We start from the raw sequence: 15,641 nt of genomic DNA, 5'->3' as shown, positions 1-15,641 counted from the left end.
CCTTGCAATGAGCCTATGAAGGATGCAATTATATTGTCTATTTACCAGATGGCTAACCAGAAATAGACAGAAGTTAGGTAAATTGCCCTGGGTTAAAAGTTGGGGAAAGGCAGCACTGGGAATAGAATCCAGAGTCGGTTGAGTTTCTTTGCCAAAAGCTTGTAGTACTACAAAGTACATCTACCAGCTGCTGGCAAATTACTGTTCTGGCTCAGAACTGTCCTATTCTAGCTTAGAGTTTAAAATCTATTATTGAATAGGTTTTCAAACTCCAGCCCTGCCCTTTTCTTTCCTAAAGGGACCTTGGAAACAACTGAACTTGTAAATACAAAGTAAAAATCTGCCTATACTTTCAGTTTATTCCTATGCTAGTTCTCTAGATTATTAAGGTCTGAGCATACCCGGGTCTTTTATTCTAATACGTGTATTAAGAGGAAAACCATATCAAGAAAAGAAGGTCCTTGTCTGTCTGTCTGTCAGCCTATCAATCTATCTACCTATCTCAGTGTGAACCAGACAGCCTGTCCATTGCATCAAAAAGCCAGGCTAGATTTGTTAGCTGTGCTACCACCTGGACTATGTACTGAATTCTCTGACACCATTAAACAGATGAATCACACTTTGTAAGTAGTGACTTTAAGGGTTTTGCACTAGAGAACCTTGCTTTGTAAGGCTGGCATGCTCCTGAGCAGTCCTTGTAAGACTAGGTCTCCATGTCAGTGTTTCAACTTGTTATCAGATCTGAACCAGTTCTGTATGCAGTATATCAAAGAGAATATCACTTATAGAATATCCCAGGTTAAGGGTTGCCAGTAGGTTTATGGGAGCATTGACACAGCTCTTTAACTATTTTTATGGAACATTTTAGGATTGTCTTTAGCCTTGTATAAGTGACGGTTGCATTGTAGACTCATGAACTTTTCATGGTCAATTAATCCACTGTGATCTTTTAATCTCGTTTTACCATAGAAATTATTTGTACATTAATTCACAGCATCATTGTTAAGGTTAATTCTTATGGTGGACAGAAGTACTCGCCTCTCTGCTGCCAGAGCTGCAGGCCAAGGAGTGTTGTCCTCTGCAAGGATGGTTCTGTCATCAGACATCACGTTCCTGCTCTTGTCCGAAGCTGAACCGTGCTTGGGAGGGAGAGCTGGCAAACATTTTTTCCATTATTCAGTTATAATAATGAAGAAATGCCCTTTGGTTGTTGTGCCTTCTTATTTCTTGTGCCTGCCCTGGAATGTTTCTGAGTTGCTTTCAGGTATGAGCACCAGCAGTCAGCAGTAGTCAGCAGGTGTCTGGCAGCCTTAGCACATTTCCCAGTATTCAGGAATTACTGCTTTCCAGCCCTCTTGCAGTGGCAGTGGCTGTATTACTTTGCATAAATTCAGTGGAGTTGTAGAAGACCTTTTGGGGCCATTTGAGGTTTTGGCTTGAGCAAGATTGAATGCTGCAATGTAGATTTCTATTTTGTGAAGAAAAAAAAGCCCATCCATGTGAAATTGTGCTCATTACAGAGGAAAATAAATTCCTGTCTGTCAAGCAAATGGCCAGCCTTTAGAACTGTTCAGGCATCCACATCAATTACCAGAGAAAAACAACACCTGTGTACACTAATTATTTCTTTAATTGAAGGTTTTCAGATACAGAGTCTGCTTTTATCAATAGAACGCCAGAAAAATTCCATTGTCATCAGTGGAATAACTCCTGATTTACACTGCTGTGTGATAGAGTAAATTAGGTGAACAGTATGTTATGGAGCACAACTGCAGTGTTGTGACAGCTCTAACTTGTAAATATATACTTGATATACTTACATGATCAATGCCCCTTTAAACAGTGTTTGATTTAAATTGAGTGGTTTTGTTTCATGTCTTTGTCTCATGTTTGTTGACTTTTTACTATCCTTACATCTGTCAAAAGCATTTTGATGCTATAAATAAGAGCGGGGATTAAATGCATTCTTTGTGACAAGCAATGTGCAGCGTATTCACTTCTTTCTTCTCAAAGATATATTATTCTTTTTATTATTTTGACTCTGCACTGCTCCATTATTCTGAAGATCAGTAGAAGTACATCTGAAACAGTTATGAAAAAATGGTTTGTCTGCGAATACACACACATACATATATTCTACTTGTGACATATATAGTTGGATCTAAAAATATCCACAGTCATACAGACTGCAACTTCAAGGAAGTTGCAGACTTGTTTTTTTTAGTTTTTATTTTATTGTGATTTTCTAGGTGGTCTCCATACTGTAATAAAAAATCCCGTGTTATGATCAGACTGTGTGTGGTTGATAGAATGACTCAATCAGACTTGAGGTGTTCCTTCTGGCAGAAGTGCTAGGTGTAGGGTATTGGCACATCATCATGTGTTGGTCGTACCTCCTGTGCCCAAAACTTGAGGGGTTGTGTCCTAATTCCCACCACAGCTACGCATTCTGCAGCAGATCTGACGTTCTGGCAGGGTGCATTTGAGTTATGCAGACAATGGCGAAATCTTGCAGGTTTAGGGTAACTTCAATGAAACTGTGTCTGTTTGTGTTAAAGGAAAGCTTCACCCATGATGTGCGTTACACCCATCAATGCTTTCTGAAAATCTGACCTTGTCACTCTGTGGAGCACGGTACGGTAGGAATTCACTTTAAATAAAGTCAAGATTACAAACAGGAGGAAAAGTCGTGGACAGTTAGGTATACATTTTAGTTGCATATAGCAGACATTATTATCTATATTAAAATTGTATATTTTCGTGAGATACCATGTTAGGCCAGTGATTTGCAGGCAGGAGAAAGAGAAAGATTCCTTCCCTGCTGCTTTCTGGCTTGCAGAAGCCCAGTGGCAGAGAGGTCTAGTCCAGCCTCAGCCAATTTTATTTTGTATTTGTTTTCATTACTGAGCATGCTTCACGTTCTTTTCTTCAGCTCAGCTTCATTTTTTTCACTTTCTGTATCAGGAAACTGGACAAAGTCAGCTCAGCTGGCAGCAGGATTCAGACTTTTATTAAGCCAGAAATCATCTCAGTCAGTAATCTGGAAAGATGGTGAGAATTTGTGCGTTTGGCAGGATAGTAGTTTTTAATTACTGTGGATTTCTCATCTTCTATATTTTCCTGCAGTTCAGTATCTAGTTGTGAACTTGCAACACGAGTGTCAAACTCCCCTCTAGTGGTTGCTCTACAAAGAGGATAAACATTAATTTAGCTTGATGACAAGTACTTAACTCTGGACTGAATAAGATGACAATTTGTGTGAGATTCTGATGATTGTACATGGCAGATTTTTTATTTTTCCTTTTGCTTTCTCCCTCTTTTTAATGATTTAGTTACTTCACATGTTGAAATACTGTAATTAAAACATGAATCATTGTAAAAGCAAACAAATAAACAAAAACAAACAAGCAAAAAGAACTGTAGCACTTATGCTCTGCAAAATGCAAATGTGCCACCTATTGGCGATGGCTTTGCACTTCTTGATGCTCTTCCCAACAGGTCAGAGGCAATGTCACCACGAGCAATGCCATTTGTACTGCCCCACAGAGGGGCTCTGCACGCGGCTCTGTGCAGAGCTCTATTAATGCAGTACGAGTGCTGCGATAATATAAAAGCAAGAACTGAGCAATAAGTGTGAAATACAGAACTGAGTGTTAAAAATGTGCAAAGAATAGAATGATTCATTAAGTGTCATTAAGATTAAAGAGTTCCATTTCTTGCTAACAGAGTTCTCTGCAGCAGATTGTGAAACCAGAAATATACTCTACGAGGCAGAAGTTTTTTGCTATGTGTGAAGAAGAAAGATATGGTGAACTTGTATGTTTCTCAGCCATCTGAGCTGTAAATTTGCACCTTTACAATCCTCTCAGAGAATCTGTTAATAACTTTTTGGAAGCTATTCTGCTAGTCTTATAAGACAGGAAGATTGGACCCTGCCTGCACTGGGTCTGCAGAGGAAAGGAAAGAGCCTCGGGACATTTGACTTTGCAAACTCTTTGTGAGGGTTTTATTTCCCAGTTTTCAGAAGGAGCCTCCATCCAGTCTTTGTGTGCATTCAGAGCAGTATTTCTGGTCGTTGTTTTGCACAGGTACCTCTGGTCATCCCTAAGTGCAGTAATTACACTTGTGCATGCGGAAGTGGAGGCTGTATTTTAAAACTATAGTTCTTCTAATATAATTTTCTTATGATTTATGTAGCACTTAATTTTGCCTATTCACCAGGATGACATTAGGTATTAGTATCACCACTACTTCTCTTATTTAGGTGAGAAAATTTTAATGGCAATGTTACTAATTTCCTCACTCTTATAAAAAAAAAAAAAAAGTTATTTGGTAATGATTTTTTGCAGTGTGCTTTTGCTTGTAATCTTCTGCTTTCCCTGTGCTTAGCTTTGGTTGGTGCTTTATTGTTTGTTTTTCTTTTGCATGGCTCAGCTTAGTGAAAGGACAGAGTCAACCCTGCCTGGCTGCAATAAGCTATGCACTGGTGTATGACATTAAATGTACACACCCGAATGTAAGATGCCAATGAAAACAAACCCAGTTTAGTACAGATTAAGCAATGATGATAGCTACTGTACAGCAGGTGTGGTTAATCCACAATCCAATACTTGGCTAATAGCCTAAAAATACTGTTTTTCTTTAAACCTCAAATAATAACAAAACAACCAAGCGACTTGGATAGAACTTGGAAGGAAGAACTAGGAAAACACATTTGAAAATATGGGGTATGTTGTTAAAACCATAGATCATAAAGAGATAGTTGTGTCAGGTCCTTTCAAAAATTATATGCCTTCATCTTATGTCTTAATGTAAGGCTGACTTTTGTAGCAGATGTTCTGTGAGCGCTCCCTCCCTTACTCAATGACAGAAGCCATACCAGTGCTCCTAGAGAGGTTTACCTTTCAGAATTGACAAGTGTTAAAAGAAAAGGGGGGTGAGAACAGGTTTATGATCTACATCGCAGATATGTGGGAAAGGGTTTTAAAATATACTGTGTAAGGGAGAGGAGAAAAATCAGACACATTAAATAAAATCTTTATAAATAGTAACAGTGAAGTCATACAATGATCTTCAGCAAAATAAACCCCACCAAAGCAGGCTGTGAGCACTGAGAGCCTATTTCTTATGGGATGCAGTGATAAAGAAATTACATACTTATTTGAGAGGAACATAAATAAAGATTAATAGGTTAATGAGTTATTTTCCTTTCATTACTATACTATTGTACTTTATTATAATTGCTTTGCACTCATTTAATTAAATTTGAACTAGGGCCAACACAAGATAATTTGTTTTCCCTGTACTAAACAATGAGTATGCAGATTGGAAGTACTGAAGCAGTAATCAGCCCTCTGTTTGCAACACTTTTCTACTCTGAGTAGACATTATAATTGATAATTTGATTGTTGCAGCACTCCGTGCAATATATTTTAAAGCAACATTAACATAATGGAAATTATGTTGTGTGCCTAATCCCAGCTTTTTACTGTGTAAGTATACGAATCCCATTCTGTAATGAATTAGGGCACTATCCACTAAACATTGATACAACCTTTATGTGCAACGTTTTGGAATAGAGCTATCTGCTTCTAGTCTCCATTCAGTGCTTTCCCTATCAAGTTATATGGCTTAAATTATACACAAAAAGAAGATGTCACAACTAAAACAGCTAAGCATTTCAGTAAAACTAGATTTATTTTGATGTGTTTCTTTCATTACAATAAAATAATTTTTGTGTAGTTCCTCTATAATTCCTTCCTTTTAAGGGAAGGTTTTTGTCCAGTTCATGAGAATTTTCCGTTCTCCCTTTTCAGTTGCTGAAACTTGGTAGCAATTAATATTAAAATAGTGAAAAATGATGTGACTCAGCTATCAAGGCTGGACTTTTCAATGCTGGTAATATAAACAAAATTTCTGCAGGCTCTTAGGTTTTCTTTTTGGTTATTTTAAAGCACACTGGAGTAATTTAAGAAACAGCGACTGTCATTTGTGCATCTTCTTCCACGCAGAAAAAAAGGGAAGGCCTTCCCTTTGCTTCCTATGCACATGCACTGCTTCCTATTGCCACCAGCACTTGTAGTGGACTTAACTTCCATGTGTCCTGATCAAAGGAAATTGTGGGAGCTGAGGGACAGTCCTGAGCAGTTGTGTGTGCCTTTGGCAGCCACCAAGGTTACATTGCCCTTCAAGTTTGGGCTGTGAAAAAAGAAGTGGAAAAACAAAGTGAAGTGAGATGGCTTATAAAACTCTGTCAATAGTGAACTTTGTTTTCTGACAAAATAAGAGTGATTTTTGCTTGCGGAAATGTTTGAGTCACCTCACTTAATATTTGCCTATTTGCTCTTATGGCCCAAAGTATCCCTGCACTAAAAAAGTGAGCTGTGGTTTTGCAAAATAAATTCAACTTGTTTGAGAAAGCATTGTAGAGGAGAGCATTTTACTGTCCTTTAGGACTGAGCTTGCGAAGCCTGCTCTGATGTTTCTTTTGCAAGGAATTGTACTTTAAATGTACCACTATTAGTGTTTGAGAGAAGTTGTGCTGAGGTTAAATGTGTGCATTGGTCTGATTGGAGAACGCTTCCAGGCTGCCTGCATGGGCAGGGAACGTGGCTGACAGGCTTGGCTTTTCACATTTGTTTTGGTTCACTGGTGACACTTTTTTTTCATTTTGCTGATGATTAACATTATTAGACAGCCCATTGGGTGAGGAGAGATTCCAGTGTTCTCCCAGAACTGAGGAAATTAGAAGCAGGGCAGAAGTCACCTGTGAGTTTCTCAGAGATAGAGTGAGAGGCTGTAGGTAGTTGGAAGATGGGCCAACCATCATTCAGCCTGCAGCCTGTGGAGTGGCAGGGTTTTCCTCAGCACCTAAGAATATGCTGCTGTGTGTTATGCCTTCAGAAAAACTAGTTTCTATGTCTCAAGTAGAAAGTGGTTCATAAGTGCTCTTTCTTTTCATCTAAAGCCACTGCTATCAGCCCACAAGGAAAATCCAGGGAGTTTTCTGTTTTCCATTTATCGTACTTTTCAATTGATTGGTCAGTGGTGTGTATCTTTTTTCAGTTTCTTTATTCCCTCTCTTTCAGACTTGGAATATCACTGCCTAAAATCCCAAGGGTAACATTATAGATTTCTTTTTCTTTCACTCAGAGACCTTTATACACACAACGTACCTGAATTGTCATTCCATCTAGCTTTAATTCAGTCTGGGTGTGTAGCCTAAATCACAGACTGAATACTGCAATATTGCTTCTTTACACAATTTAAAAGAATAGACTAAAAGGAACAATCCTCTTCATAGGTGTGCATAATAAATACAGCATGACTGGAGATGTAAGAATGGAAGAATATCTTGATATGAGGTGTTATAACCAAGTTAGATTTATACTTACATCAAAAATTGCATGAAGAAAGAAAAGTACAGGGATCATGGAAGGGTATATATGGAAAAATAAAATTGGAGGTATTCAAAGCTAAAGTTTTGTATCTAGAGAATTACACCCTACCATCCAGCAAAGACATTTATTTGGGAGAAATAAAAGAGCAGTTGAGACTGTTGAAGTCCATATGTCAATCATCTCTAAGATAAAACTGGTAGGGAAGATTGAAAGATTAGAGAACAAAGTGAAGAATGTAAGCAAAAGGTACAAAATAAGTTTGTGCAAAAGGCTAAGATAAAAGACTTTCTGAATACAAAAGAAATGAGGTTTCCGGATAAAGCAGTAGAGTTTTAGAAATAGCAAAGGTAACCTACTCACAGAAATGTATTTTTCAGGTGTTAAACATTCTGACTCAGTTTTCACAATGAAGATAAGGATAATACAAATAAAGGAGATGCAGAAAAAGAATAAGGAATTAATATAGTTTCAGTATACTGACAAAATCCAGGGCTTTAAAGATCAACAGAAATTTCTGGGGGAAGTTATAACATGTAGGGGGAAACAGAGATGCTGAACAGGTCATGAGAAATCGTGGCTGGCTGGAAAAGCCTGATGATTTGAAGAATGGTTGAAGACTTTTAATTCCTGGCAGATTTTAAGTCACTGCAGATGTGCAGATGTTTCAGATAATTTGTAGTTACAAGAAAATAGTTACACCTCCTCAGTTTTGCACGTGGCAGTTTCCATTACCTTCATGTACAATGTGCTTTTTCCTACTTTGCTGTGGACAGAGAAGAGCACCATGTGGCGGCTGGGTTGAGATAGGTGTAGAAGAGTATTGATAGAGAGGGTGCACTCATTCCATCCCAGTGAAATATCTAGTGGCAAGTTTAACATGTAGAACAGTCCAAAAGGAGAAATAACCTGTCAAAGCAAGACCTTCCAGTGCTTTGCTAGTGCTTGCATTCATAATATGATATGCAATCCAGCCCAAATTCTTCTGTTGTAATTACAGAAAGATAAATCAAATGTACAGAGTTTCTGTACAAGCAATTTTGGATTGTATAAACTGCTAACTAATATACATGTGGTCTTCCATATAGTAGGTACGTGTAAATCTCAGTGACTTTTTTTAGATGAGTGATTTTCAGAAGCTGACTTCAAAATCTGAAAAAAACACTCTGAACAGTGCTTTGAACAGAAAAGACCATAAGCTCACAACCAAGCAAAGAAAGTACCAAATATGTTCTCAGAGGCCAGATAAACCAATGTCAGAAGGCTGAATGTTCTCAACCACAATGAAATCAAAGAATGTAGAATCAGGGCAAATTGTGAAATGCAAATATAGAGGCTTCGCATAGGTTGGTGTCAGTGAGAGAAGACAGCATTTCAGTAACGCTCAAGAGACCAGTCTGCAATTTTAAAGAAAATGAATAAATAAATAAATAAATAAAAAAGGTTTTGTATAAACAGACGAGGTTCCAAACTGAAACTAGTATGGTACAAGGGCAGAGAGACCTTAGTTATTTGTTAAAGTTAGAGGAAGCTGGTCTGTAGAAGAGGGAGATGAAAGCTCGTCTCATAGAGTCAGAGATAATTCTGAAAGGAATAGGCAGGATAAATGCTACTAGGCTAGTTGAACTCTTCTGAGATGCAAGAACAAGGGAGCGTGAACTAAGAAACCCAGCTATTATCTTTGCAAATAATTATGAACATTATTTTAAAAATTTATTTTGCTGCAGTGCTATATTTAAGGAATTAAAAAAAAAAAAAAAAAAAAAAAAAAGAAGAGGGAAAATCTTTGGAATAGAGATTTTAATTCAAAGGGATTCATAACTCTGGATGTTGTCACTGGACATTTCCTGCAACAAATTCCCCCCACAAATGTGTTGTGTGGGTAGAGAACAAAAATTATTTCACAGAGTATATTTATGTGTCTACCATTTACCCTGTTTGAAAACATCTGTAGTGGAAGGGATTATATGATGTCTGGGTCATCAGAGTATTTATGTGCTCTTTTTAAATTTTAAGTTACACATCTGTGCAGACAAGTACACAAATGCACACACCCACTGAAACACAGCATAGGAATTTGTGCCTTTTGAAACTCTGATGAAAAATTGTGAAAGCACTTCAGAGCTGGGTGCTCCCTGAGAGCTCCCTGCTGAAACAGCAGTTCCTCTTCCCTGCAGCCCTTGTTCTGCTTGGCAGCACAATGTGCTAACTGAGATGGGAAGCAGAAAGGGAGAAATGTTAATTTTATAAGCGACAGGCAAACTCCAGTTTAAATGATAAAACGGAGGATTCTATCTGTAGGTGCCACAGGCTGACATGAGTTGTGCTTGTAATGCTTAGAAGATGCTCAGAAGCTCAGCTATGACTGCAGTGCTATGCGTGGTAATGGGAGCCTTCCCATTACCACACTCTGAACAGTGCTTAGACCAGAAAAGACCATAAGCTCACAACCAAGTAAAGAAAGTACCAAATATGTTCTCAGAGGCCCGACAAACCAATGTCAGAAGGCTGAATGTTCTCAACCACAGTGAAATCAAGGAATGTAGAATCAGATGGTGATGGAACATCAAATCCAGCTTTATAAATTGTGGACTTGAATGACTGAAGCTCAAGTCTGCTCATTCAAAGATGACTGCATAGAATCTGTCAGCAGAGGTCCCTATGGTCTACCGAAACCTGGATTTTCCATTTTTCTTATGTTTGAGAATATGAAGATGGGCAAAAAATGTAAGTTGATACCAAATGATGAGACACACTGAAGAGAAGAGAGTAGCATATTTTTTTAAAGGTGATTGACTGAATTGCTTTACTGTGACCCAGTTTGGAGCAGAGAACTGAAATACGGGAAGTTCCATATGAACATGAGAGAGAACTTTATTTTGAGGGTGACAGAGCACCAGAACAGGCTGTTGAGAGAAGTTGTGGAGTCTCCTTCTCTGGAGATATCCAAAACCTGTCTGGATACTTTCCTCTGTAACCTGCTGCAGGGATCTGCTTTAGCAAAAGGGTTGGACTAGATGATCTCCAGAGGTCCCTTCCAACCCCTCCACTTCTGTGATTTTGTGAATCCAGCCTGATGAACTAACTAACTAACTCTAAAGAAAGGATGCACTACTTGCAGCTCTAACCCTGGGCTGTGGCTCTTAGAGGCACATCCAGGCCCACTTTAAATCGGGTTGCTCAGCCAGCAATGCAGGCACGGTAGCACAGAGCCGACACAGGGCAAGCTGTTTACCCAGTTTTTCAGCCATGGAACAACATTCACATCAGTGAATGCAGTGAAGACATACTCGGAATAAGAATGTGATTTATTCTTTCAATGTGAGAAGCAGCTATATGTTCAACAAAGGCTCTCCTTAGACTAATGGCCAAAGTAGGCCCCAGTGCAGCTCCTCTATAGAATGAGAAGAAAGGATTGTTTGTTGAAGCCCAACTGTCCCCCAAAATAGACTGCTTAGTGGATTCTGTCATGTATGAGTTCTCTGCTCACTTCATTGTCAGGGGTGTTTCTGCAAGCCTGCCATGCACAGCAGAGCTGGGGAATTTACTACAGCTGATAGAGCAAATAATTCAAAGTCCTGTTGCATCTTGAAAAGAATAGATGACTACTATAAGCCAGCTTAATATATATAAGATACTGTTTACTGGAATACTTGACAATGTGATTTTCTATGAAACCTCTCGTTCTCAGGGAGTAGCAGAACATTTAATGAAGGAGCTGTGGGTGCTCAGGTTAGAGCACCATGCTTCAGTGCAGTCTGTATGTGCTTGCAGTGGCTCATGGGGCTGTGGCCAGTGTGGGCTGTCCTGCTGAGCAAGGGGGGGCAATGGCTCTGACACCTTTTTATTTTCTTGAACCATTTGTGTTACTGCTTACCCTCTCCTCAGATGGGAAACAGAGGAGGAAAGAAGGAAACTGTTAATTCTTAGCTTTTCCCTAATGCAAGTGATGGTAAGTTTGACACTTTCAATATGCAAGACCAGCAACTACTTGAGCCTCAGTTATTTGCAGGAACTTTGTTCTCCAGTACAGTTTTCTGTCCTGCTGTGTACAAGAGATGTATGCTTTACTGTTCCACTGCAGGATGCTGCCTTCCTGAAAGCTGAAGAAACCAAGTATTAAACTACACACAATTTGTTCTCCTGCTATACTTGACTTCAGGTGAATTTGAAAGGCACTGATGCATCTAATTTGGATAAATAATGCTCCTGAAAATTGTTTCTTTTAAAACCAAGTTTGTAATATCATTCATTTTGGACACTAATCATCTCCAACCATTTGGAATACTGTTATTATTTGCGTATCTCTGAGTGCATGCTGATCGTGACTAGCATTGATTCTTGGATGTAACACCACTGTGTCTTTTGCCTGCCTTAATATCCTGGTTAGGTTACTGTTACAGAAAGGGCAGACCACTTTGGTGTGTCCCACCAATGCAGTGCAAGGGCATTCAAGTGTGTGGCACAGAGCTAAAGATTGAGCTTGCACAACCAGCTTGCACATCTAAACTGCACATTTTAACATTTAACATGGTTGTGATCTCTGCACAATTTGCAATAAGCTTGTCAGAGGGCTTAAAATGGCAGTAATTGCTCTGAATTCAGATGATCAGCTGAAGGAGGCAGCATGAGTCTGGGAAGCTTGCAAGAGAGAAAAAAAATGCCTGTATTCAGCTGTCTCAGGTGAAGCTTGGCTCTAAAGCACATGCTGGAGCACAGCCCAGTCCAGAAGGGGCCAGAATTGCTGAGCCAGATCACGCTGCTCATTTGTGGCATGGAAAAGGATTCTGTTCTTTTCTATGTCTGCCATCTCTAAAGAGGCTGTGCAAGTTTTCCTTTAGATGCAGAAATTTATTTTGCAGGACTAATATTGGTATTATTCTATCCATAAGTAATACTAAGGTGAGACTGAAGTTATTGGATTTAACTTTGGAGATCTACCTGGCAGGATGAAAATAGCTTCTTATAGCTGCTGTGGTCTGGAGAATTATTAATTAGCGCAGTATCAGTTTTCGGGTAATTGCTTAAATGCAAATTAAAACAAAGTGGAATTGACAGTTTTCCTTCTTTGTTGGTTTTATTTGGTTGTTTTTTCTAATTTTTCTACACATCGATTATTCAGGCAGCTCACAGCTATCAGGGAGATCTTTCTTGAATAAATACATAGCGATGTAGGATTTACAATATTATTTTTTCTCATTTAAGCCATCATATATTGAAATTGAAATAAAGAAAATGTGGGGGAGCTAACTTTTCCCGAAAGCCCTGAGTTTGTTCTGCCCAGAATAAAATGCTTTTTAAGCTGATTTTCCCCATTTGCTTCAATGAGTAAGTTTCAGGACAGATATTAAATGTGTACATTTTTAGTTGCTTGTTGGAGAATGTTCATCTAGAGTTTATTCTGAATGGATATACATGAGATTTCGTAAGAGATGATCAATTGTTTCTACTTAGCCCTCACAAAGGTGACTGCTGATGTCATTAGGAACCAACAAAAGAAACTCAGTCTAGGCTTTTCTCAATAGATACTCACATCAATGCAATTTATAGGCTGGCATGGTCTCCCACTATGGGGACTCCATGCCACTGAATCAAAATTTACTGGCCAGACAGCCATAGTTTCCCTTCTCACTTGGGATGTTCTTTGACTTCACAAACATAATGGGAGGAAGTGTTCAGCAACTATTTTTTCTGCTGGAAATTACTTGCTCAGGTCTACTTTTTGCTGGAAAAGCAGGGGAGCAAGTGAGTCACACTGAACCTGTCATGGATTGAAGTTGTTCCATGGCATGTAGACCTGCTTTGTTACTCAGGGGAATGATGAGAGGGGTGGGAAGAGATGAGATGCCCCTCACCCTGTGGGTGCTGCAGGAGGAACTGCCCTGCTCATCCCCTGGCTCACCCAGAGGGCAGCCTGCAGAGCTTGGGCCCTGGGTGGCAGCAAGGGCCTTGCAACCTGCTGGGTGGGTGTCCTGGAAAATGAGAGAAGGAAAAAGAAAGAAAACACGTTTTGGAAAGAACCCTGTCAAACAATACCTGTTGTGGGCTCTGCCTTTTCAGTGAGATGCAAATGTGTTATCCTTTCATTTCTGCAGCAGTTCCGAGTTGCATCATTAATAAGGGACTTGTTTTAGAGAGTGACAGGATGGGAACGAGCACTGTAATTACACACTGTTCTTTTTGCCACAAAAACAACTGTATGTTCTCATTACCTCCAAAGACAAGGAGTGAAACAAATTTCTAACACCTTGCCCTCCATTACAGCTGGACACTGTTCCACAATGACATGAATCATTCAAAAGTGAAAATGTACCCTGTAGAAACGTTATTCAGTAGACTTTGTACAAAAGGAGATATTTCTGCTCACCTAATCAAAGGATAATGAAAAAAAATTGTGGCTTTTCTGTAGTAGCTATGGAAGTGCATTGCTTTTTTCTTACAGATCAGATCATCATTGCACAAAGAATTTACAAAAGAAAAATGTTTCGTTGTCTTGGAGTTGGGTAATTAAAAACTTTCTTCCTGCTCAGTTCACCAAATACCAAAAGAGACATTTTCCAACTCTCTTTAGTACCTAGAATTCCTATTTTTTTTTTTTTTTTTTTCCCCAATGGAAAAAAAACAACCTGTAATATAGGGAACTGACACACTCACAACTTACCTGTGCTCTTTGAGAAAAACAGTGATAAGCATTGCTCTTTTGACTTTGTTTCATCATGCTTTTTAATGCAAATTTCCTAATCTAACTTGTAAAACATTTAATATTTAGAATATACTCCTTTAAGATCCATCAAAAGAAGCAAAGCTGCATAACAATGCTTGGTGCTGGCGCATTGTGAGGCTGCTACAAAGGAATGAGGTGATTCTTTCTTTCAGGTCACAAGGTCAGGCTTCACTGCATTAATTTTGCTGAGTCTCTTTGTTATTTATAACAAACAAGGTCATTTATTTTCATTTCCTTGTTTCTAATTGCATGCATCTCCTTTGGAGTATGAACTCAGTAAACAGGTGGCTGAAATGCTGGGGAAAATGCTTGAAGCTGTTCCAGAAAAAAGGGCATGTCCCACACTGGTAAAGCAATTTGATGAGTTAGAGATTTAGTCATAGCAGGATGTGCACCTGCTTGAAAGCAAACACGCTTCTCTTTGGCACACACAGATACATGCAAATTAAAAGAGATTATTTCACTCTGAATGGTGGGCTGATATTTGATCAAATTTAACATTTTCTATTTTAAATAAAGCCTCGGTGTATATTAGTGAAACACAATCTCTTTTCAGCTGCTTTTGATTTTTTACCACTTCTCTTTGATGAGTATTACAAATGGATGATATTTCTTCACTAGCTGAGCCTACAAAAAGAGTATGTCTCCAGAGGAGAACTTTATCAGAGAATCTTTATGATGAGAACCAACTCCATGCACTGAAAAATGGAATAATGAAAGCTGGGATGTCTGACTGACAAGGAATGAACCGGATCTTAAATTTTTACTTCTGAAATGAATTCCCACAAATTAAAGAGCATTCTACTGGTGTCTTTCTTTTTAACTCAGTAACACTCATGTTTCCATGCAGCTCAAAAAGAAGCCCTAAATACATACATGGGCAGCTTTTGCATAGGTAGTTTTTGAATTTACATTAGAAAATACAGGCACGGTAGGGATAAATTTATGGCTGCTTTGTCCTGAAAGATGAGCTATATTATGGACTACCTTGATTTCAGTGGCAGCTGAGAATATAGCAGGAAGCATTAATTGTCTGGCATGACCGAGCTTTTGTTGTTGGTAGTTGAAAATGGAACTGGAGCTGAATCTGCAGGGGAAACGGGGAGTTTTTTAAGCAAGATCTATTTCCCCAAAGATGGGGGGAGGGGTGGGACACCATGCCAGTGTCCATAGACTCTGCAGAGAGCTCTAGGGCTTACAAAACCCTCTGAGCAAGGGGAGAATGTGGGAGCAAAGCCAGAGAGGTGGACGTGCCGTTCCACAGGACAATTGTTCTGTCCATTTTGCAGGACTGGGCATATGGGTGTGTTTGGAGGAGGCTGTGCAGGGTCACGAATCCCCCTGCTTTCCCTGTCATTTGTCTGCAGATTATTTCCGAAGAGTGGGGCAGGGAAGGCAAATTGGTTGTAAGGATTATGCTACAGCTTTCATTGTTTAGGATGCATACTGTAGCCTTTCTATGAGAAGATTACTGTCCCAGGCTTCTCTTTCCATGCATATGAAAATACATTTGTAATTTC

Source organism: Tetrao urogallus, assembly GCF_951394365.1.
Source record: "Tetrao urogallus genome assembly, chromosome: 12".
Taxonomy (NCBI): Eukaryota; Metazoa; Chordata; class Aves; order Galliformes; family Phasianidae; genus Tetrao; species Tetrao urogallus.
This window is presented reverse-complemented; position numbering follows the sequence as displayed.